The sequence below is a fragment of the Oryctolagus cuniculus genome, chromosome 12 (genome assembly GCF_051225735.1).
Source record: "Oryctolagus cuniculus isolate XC-2025 breed Fujian yellow rabbit chromosome 12, ASM5122573v1, whole genome shotgun sequence".
NCBI classification, from domain to species: Eukaryota; Metazoa; Chordata; class Mammalia; order Lagomorpha; family Leporidae; genus Oryctolagus; species Oryctolagus cuniculus.
In genome coordinates this window covers 39,160,052-39,186,634 of record NC_142878.1, presented here as the reverse complement: position 1 = coordinate 39,186,634, position 26,583 = coordinate 39,160,052, and the positions used below count along the sequence as shown (strand labels likewise).

At 46.1% G+C, this 26,583-nt stretch overlaps 1 long non-coding RNA gene across 4 annotated transcripts in view; it reads right to left on the bottom strand.

Moving 5' to 3' along the window:
* LOC108178306 (uncharacterized) overlaps nt 1-25,660 on the bottom strand; it is a 43,274-nt gene extending 17,614 nt beyond the window's left edge. The window contains exons 1-2 of one of the 4 annotated variants that reach the window (XR_007910534.3): nt 24,950-25,660; nt 3,285-3,549 (exon numbers count right to left, since the gene is read on the bottom strand). This is a non-coding gene — a long non-coding RNA (uncharacterized LOC108178306). The remainder of the gene's footprint in view (nt 1-3,284; nt 3,550-24,949) is intronic. The other 3 variants (XR_016217406.1, XR_016217402.1, XR_016217403.1) reach the window with 3 other exon arrangements.
* Between the last annotated feature and the right edge of the window lie 923 nt (nt 25,661-26,583).

The window sequence follows — 26,583 nt, the reverse complement described above, 5'->3', positions numbered from 1 at the left end:
ATGCATCTGGGAGAGCAGCAGCAGATGGTCCAAGTGCTTGGACCACTGCACCCACATGGGAGACCCAGATGAATTTCCTGGCTTCTGCCTGGCCCAGCTGAGGCTGTTGTAGCAATTTGGGGAATGAACCATCAAAAGAAAGATCGATCTCCCTCTTTCTCTGCATCTCTCCCTTTCCCTGTAAACTCTGCCTTTCCAATAAATAAATAAATCTTAAAAAGAAAATACATCCTAGCAATTGCTCCATGTTAACACATGGTATATCCTTGTCGAGGGACAATCTGGATGTTTCTTAACCATTAGCAGCATACACAATGCGGCAGCAAACAACTTGGCCGTGAGTCCCCTACATGCACAAGTATATCTGAGTGGTAGATTTCCAGAACTAAGAGTCCATAAGATGTTGATGAAATTCCTGCTCCAAGCATTTATCCAAGAATGGCCTGCATGTCAGATGGCGCCATCTGACTGTCTCCTGCTGTTTTAGAAGTTTTGGGAAGACTGGAACTATAATGTTACCACAGCCTAGAGAAGCACTGAGCTAACTTCTCAATCAAAAGGCTGAGATGTAGATGTCAATCAATAGGCACTTTTGAGTTTCTGTTTCAAGATGAAAATGGAACTCATAAAGACAAAAGCACTTAATACATGGTAGAAGTCTCAAGAAAGAGCCTATCCCTTCCAATCTAGGGACTGGGGTCCCTGTCCAGTAAATCTTCTGGGTTACCCACATGTGGAGACACTGACTGGTTACACAGATGGAAGCCCAAAGCAGGCCTCCCTGGTGCAGATCAGCCACAGGGCACTGAGAAGAGCACTTGTTAGAGATCAGTTTAAGTTCATAATTGATCATAAAGATAGGATTAAGTGTCAAAGGGATCACATAAATAAGACCAGTGTCTGTTAATAATAACTGATATAATTAAAAAGGAGAGAATGATCCTACATGGGGAGAAGGATACATGGCAGACTCATAGAATGGCAGATGTCCTAAACAGCACTGAGGCCTCAGAATCAGCCCTTAAGGCATTCAGATCTGGCTAAAAAGCCCATGAGAGTATTTCAGGCATGGAAAGCCAAGACACTGTTACAAAAAAAAAAAAAAAAAAAACCTAAATGAAAGATCTCTGTGAGTGATCCCAGCGGGAAGAATGGGCCATCAAGGAAGGGGGTACCTTTTTCTGAAAGGAGGAGAGAACTTCCACTTTGATTATGGCCTTCTCTAAATAAGGTCAGAGTTTGAGAACTCAAGAGGCTTCCATAGCCTTGGCAGCTCATGACAAGAGCCTCGGGTCATTACTGACGTCATAAATAAGAGTGCCAATTGTTAAATCGACAGTGAGAGTCACTGTGCACTTACTCCCCATGTAGGACCTCTGTCCTTAATGGTTTTACTATGCGAATTAACAGTGTAACTAGTACTCAAACGGTACTTTATACTTTGTGTATCTGTGTGGGAGCAAACTGTTGAAATCTTTACTTAGTATATACTAAGTTGATCTTCTGTATATAAAGATAATTGAAAATGAATCTAGGGCCGGTGCCGTGGCTCAGTAGGCTAATCCTCCACCTTGAGGCACCAGCACACCGGGTTCTAGTCCCGGTCCGGGTGCCAGATTCTGTCCCGGTTGCCCCTCTTTCAGGCCAGCTCTCTGCTGTGGCCCGGGAGTGCAGTGGAGGATGGCCCAAGTGCTTGGGCCCTGCACCTGCATGGGAGACCAGGAGAAGCACCTGGCTCCTGCCTTTGGATCAGCACGCGATGCGCCGGCCGCGGCGGCCATTAACCAATGGCAAAAGGAAGACCTTTCTCTCTGTCTCTCTCTCTCTGTCCACTCTGCCTGTCAAAGATAAAATAAAAAAAAAATGAATCTTGATGATGAATGGGATGGGAGAGGGAGTGGGAGATGGGATGGTTGCAGGTGGGAGGGTGGTTGTAGGGGGAAAAGCCACTATAATCCAAAAGTTGTACTTTGGAAATTTATATTTATTAAATAAAAGAGTTTTTTTTTTTTTTTTAAGAAGTGAGGCCCAGCTGGGAGGCAAGGGAAATGCACACTTGGACTGGGATATCTGCAAGAGAGAGACCCACGGACAATGAGAGAGCTCAGTGTTGGCTCCATCAGCTTCTTCTCCACTACCAGGGCAGCCGGCGGGAGGGGCTCCTGGCGTGGCTTGGCAGCTCCCATGCTTGTCAGCAAAGAGGCCGGCCAAGGGCATGGTACAAACTCAGAAGAGTCCTGCACAGGGCAGCAGCTGCACTTCCCCAGCTCTGCTGCTACCCCTGCACACAGGCCATGGGAGGACTCCCTCCCCACCAGGGCATGGCGGCCAATCGCCACTGCCACTGAATCCTTTAGCCACATGTAAAGAACTAGAGTGGCAGGTGGATGTGTCGCACATGCAATGCAACCCAGCCTTTCCCAAATTGCCTGTAAAGTAAGCTGGCACATCTTCTTTGGTTATCTCAATAATGTGGAAATATCATGCAAAAACTGCAAATATGTTTTTAATCTAGCGATTCCATCTCAGGGAATGAATTCTGCCAGGACACTTATAAAGTGGACCAAAGGCAAGCCTATTCTTGCTGAAATATTGTGGAGAGCAACGACATTAAACAAAAACAACCCATGTACTTATCTATCAAAACAGTAATGGTGTTATCCACAATACCATATCATGCAATAGCATTTGCAGCTGCTAGGAAAATGAGGCAAACCCAGGTGTAGGGAATGCAGCAACAGCTAAGATATGTTGGCTAAAGGAATAAAGGGGAGTTGAAAATGGCCAATATATTGTATGGTTTTATTTGTGATTTAAAAGAAGACATGAAAGAAACTTGTCTATGAAAATATATTAGATTATGGTCGCCACTAGGGAATGCAATTGAGGGAACCAGAGGAGAAAAAGGGAATTTTTTTAAATTTCATATGTTTTTGTATTGCTTTTATGATTTGAAAGCTCACTTGCAGCCAATCTGTTATTTCTTAGGTTCCTGTGGTGTGTAGATTATATATGGTTTAGTGGTCATTTTTTACTTAGAATGACCATAACTTTAAAAACCCTGAAAAAGGGTTTTTTGTGACTGAGTGAACAGCTATGGTTGACCTTAATTGAGATTCACAGAACTGACTTCAGCTTTGCAGGCATATACTCATATAGAAAGCTCAGTAAAATTTCCCATGATTACAAAAAATTGTTATGTTGAGCCTTGAGACTGCTGATGAGGTTGTCAATAATGTTAGTAGCGCTCTTGGTGACCTGCAGACTTCCCAACTGTCACTTACCTGGACACAGTTTGCAGGGACTCTTCGCAGTTCTTAGGTTTCCTGCAAGATTTCCCAGGCCACAGACTTAAAAAATATGAAAAATAATTTTGTATCATATTTTGTACAAGGTCAAGGAGAAATGAAGAAGAAAAGATGACCCCATGTTATGCAAGTGCGATGTTGCTAAAGAGCTGCTCAGGGCAGCCTCATATAAGCTGGATTCTGACATCTGGTTTTCAAGTCCTGATAATTGGAGCCATTCAGTCAGTCTCTGTGCCGGATCCTGAAGAAAGAGAACCCGAGACAAGAAGTGAGAAGATGTGAAAATGTCAAGGCAAGGAAAAAAAAAATTGGTGGATGCAATTGAAAATACACTCAACGTACAGCCTTCTGTGTTAAGGTGTAATCACAAAACTGGAATGCAGTAGACTACCACTTGGAAGCCTAATTTCCAGGTCACCTACCTACCTTTTCCAAAACTTCCTGCGGCTAACAGGATGAGGTCTTTGTTTACTAATTTAACAAAGTTTTCTAGTGTTGAAAGGTTTAGCTATTTGCCTTTCTGCAGTGCAGGGAGAAAAAAGTTCAGAACATACAATGTGCATGCAGTTGCCTTGTTGTATTAATTTTCTCCTCTCAGGAATAGTATTTTGTATTTGCAAATGTGCAGAAACCTATATTTTCTTCTCAGTAAGGTAACAAGTCTGTATCATAAGCATTATAAGCTGACAGATACACTAAGCAAGTGCATAACTGATCTTGTTATAGCTATAACCAGGTCTCGTTTAGGCAAGCGATCTCAGTCTGAAATTCATAAATAACTTTAAGAAATTTGCAGGACAGGGGCCAGCACTGTGGCACAGCAGGTTAAACTGCTGCCTGCGGGCACAGGCATCCCACAGGCGCACCAGTTTGAGTCCCAGCTGCTCCACTTTGGATCCAGCTGCCTGCAAATGTACATGGGATAGCAGCGGAAAATGGACCAACTGCTTGGGCCCCTGCACCCAGGAAGCTCCTGGCTCCTGGCTCCTGGCTCCTGGCATCGGATCAGCCCAGCTCTGGCCATTGTGGCCATTTGGGGAGTGAACCAGCAAATGCAAGACTTTCTCTCTCTCCCTCTTTCTCTCTCCTCTCTCTCTTCTGCTCTGTAACTCTGCCTTTCAAGCAAATAAATAAATCTTTTTTAAAAATGAAAAGAAAAGAAATTTGCAGAACCAAAGCACACTTTTGAGGTTAGCTCCCAAACCTTTGAGGGCTTCTGTTTTACAGATAAAGCACACTAATTGTTGGAATAGGAAATGGAGAGGGAAAAAAAGATCAGCAAATGAGTAAGAAGCAACAGAAATCAAGAGAAAAACAAAGACACCATGATCCAGCAATGAGACCGTTACCTAGTTCTCTCATTACCAAACAATTCATCTTCTACAATTAGAAAAATGAATGTAGTCTCCCAAGAAAATTTGCTCCTTCAAAATGAATATTCTATCTAGCATGTTTTAATTTCAAATATATGTGTTGGTGTAATTTGGGATTTTAAGGCACTAGCCTTCAACATTTATATTTTGGTTCCCAGAAACAAATTATCTTAACAACTAACCTGAAGTTCAAAATGCACAATTCCCGTTATTGGAATGCTATGGGCAAAAACATTTGTTTAACTCAGTTCTCAAAATAACCTGTATATAACACAGCAAACCAAAGTCCACACTGTTGAGTTAACTTCCTCAAATTCATTTTAGTATAGAATGTTTTCTCCACTGAACCACTCAACAACTTTGTTATCTACAGTTTCTCCAATACACGGCTGTTTGCCCCAATGTCTTAGCATCATAGCATCCTCTCATCAGAACATTGGTTAGGTTCCCTAGTGTGAATCACTTATCCAGTTGCTTGCCTGATTATTCACATGTTTTTGAGATTTGTGAAATGTGACAGATAAACAGGTTTATGCTGTGTGCGCCTTGGAGGGCAGCCAATGTCTGTCTGCCTATATAGTGTATTTACTCTCCTGCCTCAAATCTCCCTGCCTGACAGAGAATCTGTATTTTAAGACTAAAATCAGTGTAGAATGCAATCCAGTAATGTCACTGCAGAAAACAGCAGGTGCTCATCCACTCCTTGGCAGTGAAGAAAGTGAATCAATGATTCACCCGCTGGACAAAGAAACGTCACAGCGAACGTTTGGGAACAGCAAATGCCAGAAAGGAGCATTCTCGTCCAAAGGTGTGCCTGCTTGTAGAAAGCGAAAAGGACCTCCCTCTAGAAAATGAGGAATTTTGCTGAAGTGCCCTGGCTGTAAGAGCAGAAAGCAATGGCATGTTCCCTCTCTCCCAGCTTCTTCTGTTTCATTGCTTTTGTGTTGTACTTCTAAAATAAATATCAATAAATCATTGCAGTTAGATACTCTAATATAGACAGACATGCACTTGACTCCCTACAGTCATTACAATCGGAGGGGACTCTGATTAGGCTGCTTTACTTAATTAAGTGATATCGTCTAAAGAGAGTTCTTCCCTCCATTTTCTGTTTAACAGTCTTACAAAACACCAACAGAGGAAATTCATTCTGTTGTCTGCTTTCCTCATTGTAAACGGTTTCTTTTCATTCATATTTTACAGAAGATGTCATGGTAATGACATGGCTAATAAGCCAAGCTCTGTGACTCAGCGACACACAGATTCCTGCTGAAATCATCCCCAGCTATACAGAATGGAAGCATTTTCTTCCCCGGTTCCAAAAGTAGATTTTTAAAACTGATTTTCCAAGCATCTGTAATCTAAAATCAAAATAATGTAGACAAAAGATTTTTCCTAAAAACTGAACTCCATCTATTTTATGTAGGTTCAGCCAAGACCTTAAAAATCTGATTCTTTGAGAAAACAGAAAAAGTGTGCAAAGAATCAGCAATCCTTATGCATTAAATGTTATTTGTGAGGCACTTTGATTTTACTGAAAGAAGTCATTAAATTTGGATTGCCAATACAAATATGATTATATATGTTTTCTAAATAAATTGTTATTATGTTGCAACTGAACTCATCCATTTATTGTTTGTTTACCTCACGCTCAAACACATGTTTTATTCATAGACGTCTAGGAGAAAAAAATTTTGCCTGATAATCACACCAAGCATATTTAACAAAAGCGATTCTCCTTTTATTAGTGAATAAGTTTAAGCAGAATGATTTCATTTTTTTTTCCATTTAGTTAATTCAGACTTGCGGGACCCTTAGCTTACAAGCTTTTGTTTCTCCCCTGCTGCCTTTTATGCCCCTAATGTATGCATGCCTCTCCAGCGATGGGAAAATATCATTTCCTGAAACTCTTCCTTTTTTCCCTCTCCACTATTCTCTCAGCTGATTTCTAGTTTTAGCTAGTTTTTACTAGTTAGTTCTGTCAAATCACCTTGTGTCCAAGGCAGACAGACTGCAGCCAAGGAAACGGTACATTAGCCTGTTGAAGATCTTAAATTCTCTCCCATTAGAGTGAACTTGAATTCTAAATGTTATTTACTCATTCCTTTAAAAATGAAGTGCATATTGGTAGTTTTCAAGAAATTAAATGTTGTACAGGCTAGAAAGTAATCCAGAAGGTGATTTATTAATATCTATGAAATTGCTTTCATTAGCAAATAAAACATTTTAACAAAATATTTGCAGATTTAGCAATAGTCTTGTATTTAATTTAGCAATTTTATTTTTATTTAGAAAACAGCAAAAAATGTAAAAGCTCTCTTAAATCAATTCAACCAGTTACAAGATATTTTTACCTTAACACAATATGCAGATAAAAACATTTAAGAATCTGTAAACTGTAAATGCATGTAAGTCTCAAGATAGAAAAAGGATTAGCAATGAATCATATGGAAGGATTTTTTAATTAACTGGGAAACAATTAAAATAACATTGTAAGGAATAGCTAATAAGAACGTGAATTGTTTTAATTCCCAAGCTGTATAACTTGGTCATTCACCAAACAAAATAATGGTGCTGCTGATAATAATACATAATTGCTATGTGAATTAATTAACACCATTGGTAAAGTTTGGTTTGAGTTGGCTTTTTAAACTACAGACCATCCTGTGTGAGATCCCCACCTGAAGACATCCCAAAGTTACATAATTTTTCTTAACTCCCAAACTAAGAAAACCATAGAGAAACAGAAAAAACAGGGTGCTCCCCAGACCTGGTACTCAAAGTGAATCCCAGAAGTTGTTCTTAATTGCTTTAATTTTTAAAAGATTCTCTTTATTCAAAAACTAGCTCTACATTCATTCTACAGTTCATTAACTTTTAGAGTTTTTTTCCCTAATTTTGTAATGTAGATAATTTTTACAAGCAAGAGCTTAGTTAGCCTACTTTCTATTAAGCAAGCTTCTTTGTAGATTTTCTTTAAGCTCTTCATTTTAAAAGGTGCCTTTGTCCTGAAACTAAACATATGACATTCCTGTTCCCTCAGAAAATTTGTGAGGAATTGAAAAACAGCAAGTCAGTCTGATAGAGGTTTTATCCCATCCCCTCCCATTAGTTTCCTTTTTGAAAAATAAAAATAATTTTAAAAAATAAAGAATGTGGCTTTCTTCTTAAGATTTTAAGATGAATAAGAAGTGCGGCTAATGAAGTAGCACCAAAGTTAGAGCAGCTACCGAATCGTTATCTGGCAGAATTGAGAGTCCTATTTTGCCTGAACCAATTATTTTTATCAAATGACTTTTCCACCTAAATTGTTTGCTATAAGAAACACTGATCTGAGAGATACGCAGGGTTACTGTGACAGGCGTTTTTAGACTGTTATTCCAATTCCTGTAAGTCAAACCAGAGGCGCCAGAGCCGATGGTAGGCAGTTATTTACAGAAACTGCTTTTTATCAGGGCAGGGAGCATTTGTAGCTAATGCCCAAACCTGATAGGCAAATATTTTGGATTTGTAAAATCTCAACACAAACATCACTCCATCTTTGGAGTGATGCACAGTCTTTCTCTCTGTGTTTGTGAGTGGAGTGTTCTAAAAATTTGTCATCATAGCTGTTTGTCCCTGCAGAGCGGCAGAAAGAGCAGATTTTTAAAAAAGAACCTAGCTACAATGAAGTAGACCGAATCCTCGCACAGAAGGGCACAAAGAAAAAAGTTTAGTGCTGGAAAAAAGAGAATTCCTCGAAACTAGTATTTTCTTGTCTTTCTACAGAAATGTGATGAGAGCTCAAGAGAGAAAATATTTAGCAATAAACTTTTCGGAGGGCACATCGTGTGTGCTGTGAGAAAAGAAAGTATACAGACCCAAACAAAACCAACGGACAAAAATAAAAACCCAAGCCATCGAAACCGCTCTGTATTTGCTGTTTCCTTCTGAAGCGTTCCCCGTCAGCGAGTTGTACTTTACCAGTTTCAGACAATGGATCATCAGCTCGCTTGGAAGACAGTTCTTACTAACAGCACCAGTTTCTCAGCTAGTTTAGCCTCTGAAAAAGGTATCCACCAGACACTCCAAATAAACTCTCACAAAGGAGCAAAATTTGACAACAAACCATTATCAAGATGTATGTATTTTTGATTCATGTTAAATATACTTTTAACAAGCTGGCTTCTGAGTGTATTTTGAGGCACCTCAGTGGCCCAGAGGGAGCTCTACCTTTAATGTGAGATGAAAAGGTAACAAAGAATCTGTCCCAAGAAAAGTAGGATTCAGAGAAGGAAAAAAAAAAAAAAAAAGAAGACAAACATTATTCACAATGAACAGGATATGGACATCACAGAAATATGACATAAGTCAGTATTTCCCCCTATTACACTCCCTTGAGAACAATAAATGAAACTAAAGTGAAACTTTTCTGGCTAGAACCAGGCATTGGATGAACTGTACAAATGGACTGTATTAAATATTGCCTATTCTTTTAATAAATACATATGATATACAAGTTAATGTAGTTAACTTAGTTCAATATTCTATCAATATGAAAGTAGTTCTAAGGTAGCATGTCATCATTTGTAATGTACTAATTAATCATGCCTAATATAATGGCAATGCAGTCCAGGAAAACCTCAGTCATCTTTCACAAGTGTAATACCCACACATAAAGCATAGCTCTCAAAATTCATACTCCAAATTTTATTTTTAAAAATCAATATTTTGTCTCATGTTCAAATACACAGAGAATAAAACAAAAATGTAATTAAGATTGTTCATTGAAAACACAAATCAAATATCATTTTGGGACTTTTGAGTTCTTATCTTCATCATAACAGTGACTTAAAAATAATTATTAGAAAGAGCAGTTAAAACACATTGTATATTTTAATGAGTGAGATATTTATTTCCAGTTGTTTTCGCATCAAGACTGTGGGAAATTTGCATTATGAAGATCAGATGGTGCGCTGATGCGAACAATGTTGCAAAGCATCCTGTTCATTGGGTCTAATTAACTGCAATGCTCTTGTGTTCTCAGTTTTAGCCTGCACACACTACACAATGCCTTTTCTTTTGCTTTGAATGGATTTTTACTTTAAAACAGCTGATCTCTATATCCACAGGATTTGGGTTTTTTTATTTTTTTTAATTGTCCCGCAATATTATGTTTTCCATTTTAAAAGACAAATTTGAAAATATTTCTAATCAATAAAGTATAATCAGGTAAACTAACAGTACTGGCGTGTCTTTCACATGTGTTCTTGAGGACATGACCACATTCTCAGACCGTATTTCAATTCTTCTTTCAAAGTTAGACTTCTCAACAATGGCATCAGCAGGAAATTCTAAACCACAATTTCGCATATGCTGCTAATTTTCTTTTTACTTTTGTAATCAGACTGCTAAACAGAACAGTTTAAACACAGGACCATGGGCAAGGATGAGAAGGATTCCAGAATTAAAAACATCAAATAAAATTCTTTGCACTCACCTTTCTCTGATGATTTAAGCTCAAGAAGCCCTGTCAGAAAGAAGTCATGAATTTTCATCAACTTCACACATGTCATACATTTAAAAACATTTTGATTTGCCCTGGGACCCCTACATGTCTCTGAAGCAGAGTAACAGTGATGTGATGTTTTGTGGGTACAAACCCTATGAACTCCCAGTGTTCCAGAAGATATATTACTAATGTAAACAGGCCCTGAAGTGGGGGGAAAAAAAAAAAAACATTAAATACGAGGAAGCTTCTGAAGAATTGTAGAATTTAAAACAAGGAGGCTATTATTTGAAGCAGCACATTTTCTATAAATTTAAGTCACAATTTCATCCATATACTTGCTTTCTGAAAACGTGCAATTATCTCACTAGAGTCATTTTACACAGGAAAACGCACAACCTAAAAAACAGAGCTAAATAATTCATTTAGCCTTGTAGACCTTGAAAGTGATTAAAAAGACCTCTTTTTGTTCATGGGAAGATAAAATGTGATTCTGCTTAGCAGAAATTCTGCCATTTCAAAACAGCTACGAAACCCTTACTCTTTTAAGGAGGAAGGTTAAGAATACGAGGATATTTTAAAAAGTTCTTGGAAAATGACATTGAAAGGTAAGTTTATTTGGGTACAAAAAATTTTCAAAATCCATGCATAGTATTTTCACAACATCCATGTCCAGACTTTGTGAAGACCCTTTTCGTGTGTGGGTCTCAAAACTGTTTGCACAAACATGAATTTATCTTTTAACTCAATTTTCCATGAATTTTTTGAAGTACCCTCAGATTAAATGCAGTACAATGAAAACAGAATTTTGGCCTCAATAACACATGTAGGGGTTATTTCTGTCCCTCTGAAAACTGTTAAAAATCATGAAGAAGGGTTAAGAGATAAACATTAGGAGACATCAAGTGTTAATAAAGTTACAACACCCAGAATGATAGAGAGTGGCATTACACAGAGCCCCTCATTGTAGAACCCAGGAAACTAAGGACCAAAGAGAGAAAGTGACTTTCCTAAGATCTCACAAAGCCTCAGATGTGAAGCTAGGGAAACCACAGGCAAGTCTCTTGACTCCCGGTAGCACCCTTTCTACAACAGTCAATACAGCAGCAGAAATACCCACTCAGGAGGATGTCAATCACACAATTAAGTAATACAGTGGATGTATGTTAAAGGCACACAGGTCCTACCGAATGAATCAGCCACCCTTACCCAGTGTGAACTGTTATTTCTGTAAAAAGAGGCTTCTCTGGAAAAGATCTTGACGCCTTCATTCTTGAGGGGCACTGAGCACCGCACTGCAGGTAAGGCAGGCGGTTGGTTCCCTTTAGCACTCGGCAGAAGGAGCAGCCACAGGGACACAGCCCCTGGGTGGTGTCACTGCCACCAGTCTGCCCCCATTTGCAGTCTGCTCTCTACCTGCTGACATGACATGATGGCCTTTCTGAAATGCACACCTGATTGTATCTGGAATTTTTTTTCCCACTGCCTTTCCACCTGCTGCAGACGATACATCTACACTTCCTTGGCTGGGACTCAAGGGTCTTCCAAATGTTCAGCCTGTAGCGCTCCTTCAGTTTCTCCTGTGGCACTCCGCTCACACTTCATGCTCTGCAAAGCCAACAAGGGAGGATGCCCTGCACATGAGTTGCTTTCCCATTGCCTCTGGGCCTTTCGGCATGCTGCTTCCTCCACCTAGAATGCTGCTCCTCCCTCAACAGGGGGCTCCAGCATCACCTTTCCCCTCCTGCCACATACAGATACTTCCTCCCCTGGCATCGCTCTGCCTCTCTTACTCCATTCATTAAGTTGAACTATAATTGTCTGTTTACATGCTGATTTTCCCCCAACATTGTCTTTGAGGTCGGAGACATCCCCTTCTCTCCGTGTCTGGTACTTTCTGTAGGTAAGCACCTAACCAACATTTACTGAGTGAACAAACCAATCAGTCATTAGAACAGATATTTTTTCTTATCACAAAATCTCTAAGTCTTGGAGTTGGTAGCCCTTGACTATGTTGTACAAAGTCTCAACTGGATGCACCTTAACAACAGAATATTTGGACCAACCATTGGCTTTGGTTTCTACGGACCATCTTCTCTTGGCAAAATTTTTAAATCACTCTCTCACCATAGTGAATTGATATTGGCACCAGACTGGTGGTAAAGTATCAATCCCTACCCTCATGTGAATGGTGAGGAGAGTTCTTGAGTAAACAGTAAGCCACCTTCTTCCCAACAGAGGGAAAGGGTCTTGCCTTTCCCAGTTCCATTTCTTCCTAGGAGCACAGGGTGAAGGGCTATCAGCAACCCATTAAGTCTTTTACACAAGCAGGAGCTGGTATCAATATCTTCATGGCAAATGAGTGCTTTAAAAGAGAATTTGTAGTTTTATACAAGTGGAATTTAGATTTAAGACTTGGCTTATTTGGGGTTCTGTTCTCTTTGACTTGTTCTAGTCTTCTCCTCCCATAGAAAACACTGCGTATATTCAAATATCTTCTAAGGAAGGCTGCTCAGCTGAAGCCAGGGCTGCCCTTGGTAGATAAGCACAACTTTCCACTGGAAGTGATAGCCCTCTATTCACTGATTAAAGGATTCACATTCAAAAAAAAAAAAAAAAAAAAAGTAAAGAACTTTCTAGTTCATTCTTCCTTTAGTATATAAATAAGTTTGAGCCAGCCCTCAAATCAATGAAGAGATGCTCCAATAGCTATGCCAGCTAATTAATATAAGGCACAGGGCATCCCAACCCCAAGGACACTTCCAATCCTATGACTATCCCACCACCCCATACCCAACCCCATGCCCTTGGCTCCAATGGGCCCCAAGGCTATGTCCCTACACAGAAGGGAAGAGCGCTCATGGATGGATGGAGGCTACGAGCACAGTGGTAGCAGACATTGCTCCTGAGCCACAAAGTCCTTGTGGTCATGGGGCCACCTTCCACAGAGCAGCCACACTAGCATCATCACTAACAGTCAACGCTAGCTTTACAGTTTCTTTCTGGTGTATTCAGGAGGCCACTCGGGTGTGTTTCCACCTCTACATCCTAAAGAATGATGGGATTTTGACCTGAGGTCCTCACTTCAGATGCTGGCTGCCTTTCAGAATTGTGGTGGATGTGTTGTAGGAAGCTTAAGCTTGGAATGTTGTAAGAGATTAACTCTAAAGGTTTTCCAAGATATTGACTCTGAGAATTCATTTTGTGTTGCATCTGAGATTTTGTTTGTTTTAAACTTGCAACATTACCTGCTTAACTCATTTTAATTAACAGGCAGGGAAATGTAAGGTACTCCTCTCCTGCTAACTAGCAAAAAATGTGCTCATTTCTCTGTCATTTTGAACCATTGACTTTAGCGGTTTTTTTGCCTATGCTAATAATGCTCCCTCATCTTTACATTTATCACATTAGGAAGGATGACAACAAGGGAAATAATTAAAGTGTTCCACAATACATCCATTCAGAAAATATTTATTGAGCAAATATTACATGCCAGGTGCTATATATATAAGGTGCCCCAAACAGCAAAAATACAAGGGCAGTAGGGAGAGGGGGCATAGAATAAGGTTGTTTACCATACGCTGAAGTTTCAGAATGTGAAATGGGAACGCCTACCAAATCACACAAGTTTGGAATCTCCTTCCATCCACCTCCTCTCTGTGCTCTTGAAAGAAAAACAGCTCTGGCAGGAAGAGTTAGCAAAGATGGAAAGTGTTCATCAGTATAAATTTCAACTTTATAATTTAATAAGCAAGAAAAATATATCTGTGTGTCCCCAGTTTGGGTGGATCATTTGAGGATTCTTCATAAACTGATAAAAAGACATGGATGCTGGTTGTCTGAAGGGTCTGAAATGAATCCATTCCATTAAAATGACTCTTGGTAGCAAAAGCAAGTAATGATTTGCATTACAAGCTAATAAAGTCGGGGAAGGGTTAGGCATATTTGTACAATCAAGTCTTTATTCACTTCTCTAGACATTCTTATTCCTGCTCAGATGAACTTGGAAGATTGCTCTCCATTCCGTACTGTTGAAATTATAAGGCACAAATCTGTCATGTGGTTTTTAAATATTTTTCCCTTTTAGTAACATAGATAACTAATGTCCATATCCATTCTTTAAGAATACAATAATGTGATAATATAATTTTGGGGAAAAATTAGTTTTTTTTTACTCTCACATCTAGAGATCTCTTGGAGTCTTAGAAAATATTCCTCCAGAAATGCATCTTACTAGCCTTCCTGAACATTCATACTCCAATAAATTGTACTTTTCCTCTCTATTCAAAAAATGCCACCAGGCCTCTCACACGTGCAAGACTCCTGGAGAAGACTTCATTAATAAAGGCTGGCTACTTTCACTCTATTTTCCAGTGAAAGCCCACACTCACCGCAGTCATGAGAGTTTGTTTTAGTTCCTTCCAGTGGAAGGGTATGGAGAAAAGGCCTAAACCCCCACCAGTGTGAATCCAGCAATTCCAAGAACACCCCTAGAATTCTTTTAGGTTACACTTCTAGACTTTACATCCACAAGAATCGAAGCTTAAAAAAAAAAAAAAAAAAAAAAGAACGCTGGTATTTGAGATTTTGAGATGTATTTTAACAATACCTCTGTATGCCAAATACTTTCTTGTTTCAATTTGAGGTGGGGAAAACTACCTTTATACAATTTCAGTTTCACATTTCTCTGAAACTTGAGTGCTTAAATGTTATCGATTCAGCAATAACTTCTCCATTCAATCTAACTTTAAAAACTAGAAGTTTACTGAGAGGCTGTGACACTCCTCCAAATTTCATTAAAAGCTCTTCATCTGTTCCCTCTCACTATTTGATAACGGACTTTCTTCCTGATTTTGCTCCCAGTGAATAATGAGGACGCTGCTGCTCCTTGGGGCACGTTTCAAAGCTGGGACTATCAAGTTAAGCACCTACAACTCACTATCCAGGCAAACTCCAGGGCGCCTCTACCTAAGCCCCTTGTAATAATTTTCCTTCCTCCCCCCGCCCTAACCATCCAGGAAATGAATTGATGAATTTCCTTAGTGATTTATCCCACATACAGTATAAGAGGAAGGATTCAGAAAGAGCTGGATTGGTGGTCCTGGCTGCTGCCACTGAAGTTTTTCTGGTACCTTCTAGATGCTACTGCAGCGTTACACGAGTGATTCACTCCTCTCCATGTCTCCTGGCAGCTAAATGGGAATATTGGAGAGCTGCCAGAAGGGTAGGTAGCCAACCTGCTTGCCCTTGATTGTGCCTGCCAGCTTTTTAATAAAAGAAGTAGGGTCAAGTAAGTGAAATCGTGAACTGAGAGAGTATTCTGAGAAAGCAAAGGCAGTTAATGTCCTTCCAAGCCTCGGATGGCTGGCAATCCTTGGCAGAGCAATCTATGATTTGTGGCACCTGACCCTTCCACTGTGACTGTTATCTGTGTATTCACTAGAAACATATTTACAGAATCTCTCCATTAGCAAAGATGCCTTGTGTGTGATTACCCAATTGTCATGGTCACACTAGGATTTTGATACAGTTCCTGTTCACAAATGAAAAACTGCCCTAAACCGCACAGAATTTGTTTACAGCAGGGATCTCCAATGAGTAGATCGAGACTTCTGTAGATCTTAGGGAGATCCTTGCACTGCTCCCCCACCTCTGTAGCCTCAAAAGGCGTCCAAACACCCCCTCCCCAGATCCAGGCTCAAGACACCGAATCCCGTGAACCCTTACAAATTCGGCACCTAGAGTAGCTAGCTGTAAGAATTATGCAAAGAGGTGGCCCATTTTAAAACAGAGGCTGGCTCAGAAAACACCGGCAGCAGTGCTGGTCTCCACATCTGTGGTGCTTCCTGAGAAGCAAGTACCTTCTCCTTCCCTAAAACCTTGCAGTGACAAACGCAGAGCACGCTTGTAGGCTGCCTTTTCTCTTCACTCTGTTGAGATCAAATTTGAAAACGTATCTTCCCTGACATAAGCGAGCACGAGAACGCCTGATCTTCAAAAGTTTGTTGGGTACTAAAAAAATAAATAAATACTGTCCCTCTCGCCACCCTCCCCTCAGAAATACCCCTACATCGCACTGACATCCGCCGGGTAGGAAAATTCCTCTTGCTTTCACCTTCTGTTGGCCTGGTCGTTAGTTCCCAAAAGGTGAAGCAGTAATCCAAGGAACCGCAATCAGACTTTCTAGAAGCAAGGGTCACGAATCAGAGAGGAAGAAACAGTAACCCCAAATCGTTTTCATCGCTCCTAAATGAGTAAACGAAACTGACAAAGTCAGACGAGAAAAATAAAACCCCGCAACAAACTCGCCACAGATCGAGAAACACTACTCAGCTGGTGACCCCTGGGGGCTGCATCGGAGCTGGGGCGCTGAGCTCCCCTCGCCCAGGGGAACCGACATTCCTCCGCAGGGCAGCAGGGCGAGGCCGGCTCCGGCCGCTCCGGCCGCTCCAGGCCCGGAGCGCCTCCCTGGCGCACAGAGAAAGAGCGGACAAAGGGCACCCCAACTGTCCGCCCACCTCCGACGCCGGCTCTGTGCATCACGGCCGCGGGGCGGGAGCTAAGCCGGAGCAGCTGAGGCGGCCGAGGATCTTGGAGGACGGCTCCCCACGGAGGGCAGGCCGCCCGCGCCGTCGCCATTGCGCCGGGGCTGGAGCCAGGGGCCTCTCAGAAGCGCGCCCTGAGCCGCAGGCACGCATACACGCGAGCGGCGCCCGCGACCCTGGGCCCACGCAGGGCCGAGGCCGCGGGTGCGCGGCGGAGAAGCTGGGCGCGGGTGCCCCCACGCCGGCGTCCCCAGCCTGGGGACCCGGAGCCGGAGAGGCTCCCAGAACGTGGGCTCCCCTTGCAGCTGGGAGTCAGCTCGTCGCGGTTCCATCCCCGGCAACCCGAATTCAACCCCTGCGAAGATGCTTTGGGCATTAGCCAGCAGCAGAGGAAGAAAGGGCGTCATTGAAATGGGGGAGGGGACGGCGTGAGGAACAGGAGGACACCACACAAGCAAAGAATTCCCCATCACCACCAGAACCATTTCTAGCAAGTCCTGAGGTTGGATGCCTGGAGATTTCGCTTTAAAATTTGGAGGGGGGTGGGGAGGAGAAATGATTCCACTGCTTTTAATTGAAGTAAACAAAGTGCAACGGATGCTAACTCAAATATGATTGCAGTGAGATTAGGGTCTAATTGCTTAGGGTTCAGGTGGAATCTGCGGGCTAAATCCTACAGGGCCAATCTGAATTTCACAATCGCTCTGTCAAAAGGAGAGCGATGAGAGCCCACACGCTTCCTAACAAGTCATTTTTAACAGTTACAAGCTTCGCACAAAGACCACACAGGGCGTCTAAGAGATGCAAATCTAATCCCTGGTCATTCTGCCGGGCTTCAACAAAGATGTACTAAACCCTAATAGAAAAGAAATCAGTTCTCTGTCACCAGCCCCTGGTAAAATCTATTAGAGAATGGACAGAGCCGCATCTACAGCAGTTGCTGGAAAGGTTAAGGACAAGTACAAATAAGAGGGACCCAGTTTTGTTTTCCGTGTGAAATATCGGGAGAAGCTAACCCCAAATGAGGGCCGGGGTTCGATCCGTGGCTTCGCATTCATTTGAATGCCAGCAAAAAATAAACTCGCATATGACGACTTTGCAAGACTCCGTGTTTTTTGTTTTTTGTTTTTTTGGTGGGAGGGGGTGGTTTTTCTTTTTTCTTACTTTTTAATTTAGGAGAGATGAAATAAGTTCGGCCCAAAGATGGAACTCTGCCTCCGAGATTATCCGAGAAAGTGAAGAAGGCGCGCGCTGGCCGCAGAAGAAGGACGCGGGCGCGGCCTCTTGGCTCGGGGTGGCCGGCTCCAGCGATGGGAAGGGGCCCGGGCCGGGTTGGTCCCGCGTCCTTCGCTAGAAAAGCCCCGACGGCGGCGCGGCAGGGCGGGGACGCGGGGTGCGCACGGCCTCCGGCGCGCAGCCCAGGGAGCCATCGGCCGCCGGGTCAGGCGGCCGCGCTCCTGCCCCACAGAGCCGGTGCTGGGCCGCAGTCCCCCTCTGCAACCCCATCAGACGCGCCCCCCGGGCCATCATCCGCCCATCATCCTCTCGGAGCGCCTCCAGCGCCGAGGGAGGCCCTCACTCTCGCAGGGTCACGCTGGGATATTAGAAAGGATTGTGGCTGCAGCTAACTGGTACCCCTTAGAAAAGGAAGGGCTCTGGGGCTTCAGCCCCTCCGGGAAGCCCCCAGGCAGGCCTGAGCCGGGGTGGAGGTGGGAGCTCCCCTCTCGTGGCCGGCCAGAGTCCCGGGAGACCCGGAGCACCGGCGGCGGGAGGGGGCGCCAGACCTCGCGGCCCGGCCCCGGGGCGGGGAAGGGCTCGCTCTCTCGGGACCCGCCGGCCATCCAGGGAGGCCCTCGGGCCCCAGAAGGTGAGCGCGGCGGGTGGGAACGGCTCGGCGCGCCCGCGGAAGCGCGGGGCCGAGCACCCAGGGAGCTGGAGCGCGCTGCGGTCGGCGTCTCCTCGGAGGCCGCGCTCGCAGGGACCAAAGGGGGCGCTGTCCGACCGCCAGGGTCGAGGAAACCCGGAGGCTCCAGCGAGGCGGGGCACGCGAGCGAAAAGAAAGTTTCGTTTCCACGAATCACTGTTCCCTCCCCGCGGTGGCGGCGCCCTGTGCTCAGGCTCCCGCGTACTTGTTCCTTGCCAGGAGTGTAGAGCCCGGAGCTGTCCAGGCTCGGGAGCCTGTTGGAGCTTGGGGACAAACTACGGCTCCTGACCCCCTTTAATTTGCTCTGGAGGACCGGGCGCGTTCCTAGGGCCTGGCTGGACGGAAGGCAGAGTTGGCCAGGATTTGCCCCTCAGCTCAGAGACAGACGCCCACGCACACCTTCTGGTTCCTCGCCCAGGCAGGTGCGCACCTTTGGGATCCGGCCTGGATTCCTTCCTTCCCACCCGACATGAATTCAGTGTCTCCCGGCCGCGGCTTCGCTTCCATCAGTGTTCTTGCTAGTACTCTGATAAGACTGACCTTGGCCATCCTCTGGTCTCCCATACGCACCCAGCTTTTTGCCTCTTAGCCTGTCTGCTTTATATATGTATTTCCTTTTAGTACTGGTAGGAAGATAACCGAATGGCCTACAAAGTTAAGACTGCAGCTTTAAGATTGGAATTGGACAAGACAGCAAGTAAAACGGGCGTTAAATTGAAGAAATGGAAAACAGAGGGACAACGAGGAAGCACATGGAAAGTAGATAATAAGGCCACAGTCAAGCTTTCAATACAAGGATAAGGTCGGGCAGGTGATCTTTGGGTCTTCCAGGGCTGGGTGTGTGTGTGTGTGTGTGTGTGTGTGCAGGGAGAGGACTCAGGAAAGCTGGGCTGAGCTTGCTTGCTGCTCCCTGGCTGGGATTGTGCCTAAACACCAAGAGCTAGCATTCCAGGGTCAGAGGGGTGTGGAGGATGCAACACAGGTCAGGCGCTTCTAGGACTAGTCCTGTGGTCCCCTGCTCTCTGGGGGCTGTCCGGTGACTGCAACTTGCTGCCCTAGGAGCCTGCTCTGGTTCTCAGCTGCCCCTCACTCCTGTGACCACGCTCTGTCCGGCAGCCAATCCTAGTCTGGGGTTCTGTCCTCACGCACCACAGCGCCTTTCCCTAACAGACTGGGACCTCCTGCCCCCCCCCCCTGCGCCCCTCTCACTTCCTGCCACAGTCTTAGTTCTGGCTAGGGAGCTTGCTGTGGATGAATGAGTGCCTCTACCTCCACCCTCACTCCTCCATTCTGAAGAATGGGTTCTTTATAGAGGAAAAAATATTTTGAAAGAAGGGGCGCCTCTGGACCCAGCCGCGTGGCACCTGTTAGGAGTCCTGAGGTTTTCAGGATAGTTTTTACAGGAAATTCGGCATGCAGGGCGAAGAGCCGTACAGAATTCCACGGCCCCTCCCTCATCTCTCGGTTCTGAGATCTTCCCGGGGGCGTAAATGCTTTTGCAATGTCTTCTACAAACCCAACGCCTGCCTAGGAAGCAGAGACTTGAGGTTAATAAATTATCCTCATTTGAAATAAAAATGGAATCATCATTAGGCACACGCTATAATTAGGAGTTCCGGGCTACTAGAAAGTTCGTTAGAGGCTGGTATCTGGGCAGAGGCGGAAGCTTTCTTTTCCTTGAGAGAACTCATCAGGGAAACAACAGCTGGCCGGCTGGCTTGGATTTTATTTGTGCCCAGAAAAAGTGTGCTTTCCGAGCCTTCTCTTACAATCCTCGCATCATCGTCGCGACCCAGTAGACTAGCATCTGCCTATCGATTCTGAGGTCAAAATTCCGGGGAAGCTTCCGCTCCTCGCACAGCCGCCTGGGTTGCGCGGGCTGCAGGAGGGGCTGGGCCGCGGGCGGCAGGCGGCGCGCCCCGAGGTGGTTCCCAGCGCGGGAACCGGATGAGAGTCAGCGGCTGGGGCGGGGCGCGAGGCTGAGCCGGGCGAGAGCGAGGCTGCGGGTGGGCGGGGTGAGGCCTTGAGCAGGGGTTGGAGCGGAAGGCAGAGGGTGAGTGGGAGGGGGCGCCGAGGGGAGGCAGCGGCCAGGAGTGGGAGGCGGCGGACGGCTGCTTCTCCCGCTCCTGGAAACCCAAAGTTTCCAGGACGAGAGACCATAAAATAGTTGGAGATTTCAAGTGCCCACACTTGTGAGACCCCTGGCAAACAATTTGGAGGTCTGGCGGTGCGGCCGCGGAGTCGTTGACTGGACCTCCGTCGAGGCTCCGCTTCCCAGCCCCGCGGCCTCCCTGCGGATCCGTGCCGCAGCCGGTCTCGGGGTCGAGGCTCCGGCCCGGGGGTAGGAGGTGGGGATGGCGGGGGGCCGGCTAGCCCTGGGTCTCACACCGTCGGGAGGCCGTTCCTTTAAAAACAAATCGGAATTTTTCATCAAATCTTGACCCAGTGTACTCTCCATTAAATAAATGACTGTTAACCAAGACCAAGGAGAAACAACACGGTTTCTCGTGTCACCTTTCCCGCAGGTTCTTGCCCCCTGAGTCCATGGAATCTCCATTTTCTAAGCAATTAAGTGATATATTCAGCAGGAAAATTCTATTTAAAATACATCGGGAGTGCAGCCTGATGCACAGGGTCTGAGGCTGGAGGAAAATATTTAGTGCTTGCCACAGCTTCTGTCACCCATCATCTGCTCGGAATGCGCTCGGTATCTTTCAGCGTGTCCGGCTCTTATGATTGCAAATGGCCCTGTTTTCAAATGGAAATAAGACTTGCAAACTGATTATGTGTATTGAATCAGAATCACTCGCTAGATCCTCTTGTTTAAAATGTATTGAAAAAAGGATGATGGCTGCAGACCTCTGCAAACAGCTCCCTCTCTGCTCCCGGAGGTCGATCTTTTTTTGCAACTTTTTGCCATGTGAGCATGTTTCAGCCAGATAATTACATGCCATTGTGTTCCTGGCCTAAAGCTCAGACGTGGTGCACACACTGCCTCTCAGCCGTCTCCCAGGCCCTCTCTGCCCACATCACGCCCTGAGCAGCACCCCACCCCAACACCAGGACCCGACTATAACCAGTAGCTCTCCGCTGTCTCAACCGCTGGAAGAACCCCCACAACTTTTCACCTGGTCCGGCTGTTCCTCTCCCCTTCCCTTCCTTCTTCCTTGTCCCATCTCTCTTTCCCAAGAACAGAACCACATTTAAGCAAATCTCCAGCTTTCATGCATAACAGATAGCATCGGAAGTATTTAGCCAGTTGGATAATTTTCAACAGCTGATTTTGCCTTGTGATTGTTAGGACACGGTTTATATATGAAGGTTGACGTCTAGCTTGTGTGCTAACATCTCAAAGGCTTTTCTCTCATCTAGTGTTAGATTATGGCTTTGGGTGGGTTGGTCAACTGTTTTGTTGTTGTTAAATATTTCCCAAAGGTTCTCTCATTTGGTTTCAGTAAGGAGCCCATGGACTACAGATGTGCAGAGAGGATTCTGAGTTGCACCTGTTGTGCAAGTTGATACAATGCAGCAAGTTTAAGATTTCCTGCACCTAGACCTCAGCCTAAACAATCCTGCTGCCAGGGAGTGGTAATAAACAGTTTGGTTGAGGCTGCAAGTTGGTGGGCAGTGAGGAATTGCCAGAAACTTCTGTCTGCACTGAGCTCTGTGCCCACCTGTGGGGCACGAGTTGCAAGACTTTCTCCAGGCGAGTTAGAAGAAGAAACTCGGGTCGCCACCCAACCCCCTATCCCCTTAGTCCCCAGCCAGGCCTTGCAGATCTCCAGGCACTGTGGAGTGGCCAGGCCTGGAGAGAAGTCTAAGCCTCTGCGACTTCTTCTCTGGAAAAAGCCTGTCGCTCCAAGTCTGCTTAGAGACCTGGTGCACAGAAGCCGTCTACAGGCACTTTCCTGGGAGGGGCTTGCTTTACCCACAGACACAGCCAGTTCCTTAAACACGGGCCAGATCTCTGGGGTTAGGTCAGAGCGAGCAGCCTGCTCAAAGGAACCAACACAGTCCTCTTCATGTCATTACGGTAATTCCCAAGTTCACATCTGCGCGCACACACTCTGCGGTGTCTGTGCCAGGGTGATCAGGTAAATCAGCACAGCCAGTCAAGGAAACCCTTGTTTTCCTAGAGCTTCGGACACCTTCGAGGAGCAGCAACACTTGGGGGGGGGGGGGGTGAGAAAGCAAGGCAAAGCGGAGCCCCCCCCCCCTTTCTGGGTGATTTTCCACAAACAGCTCCAGGACATAGCGACAGGGGAAGGGTGTCCAAACACCCTCTCCACAGCCTGACATCTCTGATTTTGTAGAAACGAAAGTCTCAACAGTCACCCAAAGCCCTAGAAATGCAATGTTGGACATTCTGCCCACATCCTGCTGTTGCAGACAACGTGGACCCAGCCATCAAGACAGGCTCCCTCGCAGTGTGTGAAATGGGAGGGGGACAGCAGGAAAAGTTTCTTTTTTCTAGTCAGACAACTCAGACTTGTCTTCTTACTTCCACTAGCATGTGAAGGCCGAGATAGGGCATTTGCTACACAGGAGGAACAAAAACATTTGCATATGCTCTTCTGTTATCTTTGCAGGCTCCTACTGACGCCCATCAGTGAATAATATAAGTTCAGCAAGGGACAACAATTTCTGTTCTAGATTGAGAGAAAAAGCTCACCCATGGCTGTGTCTTAAGCACCAGGTTCAATTTCTTTGAGAACAAATTTTAATATTCCCCAAAACACAATTAGTTCCACAGTTTCACATGACAATAAACAATCCAATTCAAAGTTGGGAAAACTAAAAGTTTCTGTTTATTTGATTTTTTTAAAAGAGAAACTCAATTTCATGTGACATCTTGGTCACACTGGAGTAAGGAACGTATTCTACTTCAAGCAGTTTCCATAAAATCCCTTTCTAAGAGAATTCTACATAAAGACGGTTCTTTATGAATGCCTTATAAGATAGGTAAGAGATATATAAGTGTATAAGATAAATACTTTGGATATACTTTTATACATAAATGCAGATATATACGGATGCCCGGATGAAAGAGTTCATACTGACATACATGCAGAATGGAGAGAATCAAATGTGAACACAGTGATGGAGAAAAAAGAATTCTCTTTAAGAAGACCTATTGCATGCAATATTGACGTTTGTGTTTTATTTACATTTCAGGCAAAGCACTAAGAGTGTTCAATTTATTCTGCACTGGCCTGCAAATAAAAATAGGAAAACAGAGTTGAATCTCAGCCCTTCCAGAAAATTTGCAACTACTCGTAAGAACAAAAGTGATCACCGTTTAGGGAGCAGAGATCAAATGGGAAATGTAATCAAATGGGAGGGAGAGAAGCCCCGGATGATACCTGGATGCCCTGTGAGTTGAGTATTAGGTCACTAACAGGGAGAAATACAGCTGGCCACTTCAGCTATGGCTAGACGATGCAGAAAGTGCGCTGCCAAGTTGGTGAGCCTGCTCTTCCCCCATTCCTTTGAGACTCACCAAAGAAAGTTCAGGAAGCACTACACGAGGTGGTGCTGAGGCTGCACGCAGACCCCGGTCCTCCCCTTCCATCAAATGCACACTTTACTCCCATTCGCATCCAATTCCTCCAGGCACTTGGGCGGACAAATTTGCCAGGGAGAGTGACTCAAGCTAGGACATTCCTTCCAGAAGTCACTGGCCAAGGGAGCACCAGAAAACTTTCTGCGCCCCAAGTTGAGGAAAGGTTCCAAAGGGGGGCCCCCCGCAGAGGGTGGCCTGAAGCCTCAGGAACCCAACTGCAGAGGCACAGCAGCCAGGGAGCCAGGGAGGGCCAGAGAAATGCAGTGCCCAGCTCTCCTAAGGGGGATGCGGCGGAGGCAGGGACTCGGTCAGCCTCATCCCTTCTTACCATACCCCGTCTTTCACTTTCCTTCCCTTCGAAGGGAACACGATGTTTGAAGCAAACAAGCTAGCAAGCCATGCCTAAGCATACTGTCTTCCCACATTCGTGCGTCCCATCGGATTTCCTAGTTCACAAATAAAATCGCCTGCTGAGTCGGCTTCTTCGCTCTAGTAATTGGGGGTGGTGGTGATGGAGGCAGGGAGGGGGAGCGGCGTCTCCAGCCTGGAGACTTGCGATCAGAATTCAAGGCAACTCCTCACAGCTCTCTTGTTTATAGAAAATGAATGTCTGCCCGGCTTGCTTTTAGTTCAGGAAAGGGGTCAGTCTTTATCAGCACGGTTCACACAGATCCTGGATTTTTTTTCCCTTATCTTAAATTGACCCGCTTTTAAGATAAAGACATAATAGAGAAAGCATTGACCTTACCTGGTCCCTAATGAGTTGGAAGTCAGAAAACCCCGCTCTCATTTCCTCTTATCTCCGATCGCCTGGGAAGAGACTTGCGCTACCTTCTGTGAGCTCGCGCCTCGAGGTAGCCCCCTCGCCGACGCCCAGACGCGGCAAGCGCGCTCCAAGTCGGAGAATTCTTCCCCGGGCTCTCCAAATCCAAGGCTGCGATGCCAGGCCCAGACGGGGTCAACAGAGCTCCCCAGCCCTGACCCAGGAGGATTCAAGAGCCCCAGTGAGGTTCCCGGGCAACTCATTCCCTCGGAAAGGCCAAACCTGAAGCGCTGAGCGGAAGGGCTGCCTCCTGCCGGGAGGCGCTCCCGACCCGAGCGCGCCGGGCCGCCCTCGCCTGCAGGAGCGGTACCCAGAGCGCGTCTCGCCCAGTCGGCCCCGGCCTGGCTCGGATTTCACTCGCGGGCCCTAAGCTGCTGCTGCCCCGGCCAACCCCTCTCCCGTGCAGCTGAAGTCCTCTCGCTGCCCCCACCTGCCTCCTGGCCCGGAGGACCCCAGCTTGCCTCCTTCCCGGCCCGCGGCTCCAGCTTCCCAGGCTGGGGCGGGGGTGGGGAACCGCTTTGGGATGCTAAACATCAAACAAGCCAAGCCTGGGGTTTCAGGCCCCGAAGCCACTAGAGCGGCTCTCCAAAGCTCTCGAGAAAGTCCTCGTGTTTACATGGCGGGGTGGGGGTGGGGGAGAGCAGCCAGCACGGGTGGGGGGATGCTGTCGGCAAAGTCTCCCCCCACTCTCCACAGCCGTCGGGGCGTGGGGATTCGTGGGGTCCTTCAGTGGGGACAAGGTTGCGCGGGGCTGTCTGGGCCATCTGTTCCGCCCCCACACGCGGGGAAGCTTCCGCTCCTGCAGGCGCCTGAGCGCCAGGGGCAGCCCCAGAACGCCCACTTTCCCGCGGGGGAGCCCAGAACCCACCTGGGCCCCCAGAGGCTGGAGGGGCGGGGCGGGGGTTCCGGGTGAGGACGACCACCGTCGGCCTTCTGGGGGCGGACCAGTGGAGGGTCCCCAGGCTGCAGAACCCTCCTGCGCTGAGCTCGGCGCGCGCCTCGCTCGCCTAGGAAACGTGGTAGCCTGCGTCCCGGGACCGCTTCCTGCGCCCCGCGGCCAGGAGCGGGAGCCGGGGTTTCCTGCCTGACTGAGGGCAGCGAGGAGTCACCGAGGCCCTTGTGTCTCGTGTCCAGTCGCAGACCCCAGCTGAATTCACCTTTCCCCGAGACAAGTAAACAGACTTCAAACTAACCGGCGGGGAGAAGCAGCTCCATTAGTATAAAGGTGATAAGGCCCAGGCGGGTCCGACAGCCTCTGGAGGCGCGGGTGGGGGGCGGCCACAGGGACCTCAGCTGGGCACTGCCCGCCTTGCCCCTGCCCGTACTTGTGCTGGGCAGTGGGCGGCTTGAGCAGAGCGCCCATCGCCCACCGCGTGGAAACCGGACCTCAGAGGCAAACAGCAGCTGCAGCACCCACCTCCCCTGTCCAGCCCTGGCCTGAGCTGTGCGCCTTGGCCACTCACACTCCCTGTCCATGCCAGCGCAAGTGTCCAAACGTTCCGGTTTCTTGTTTCCCAAAATTTGAAGCCTGTTCGGGGTTATTTGAGATCCCCCCCCCC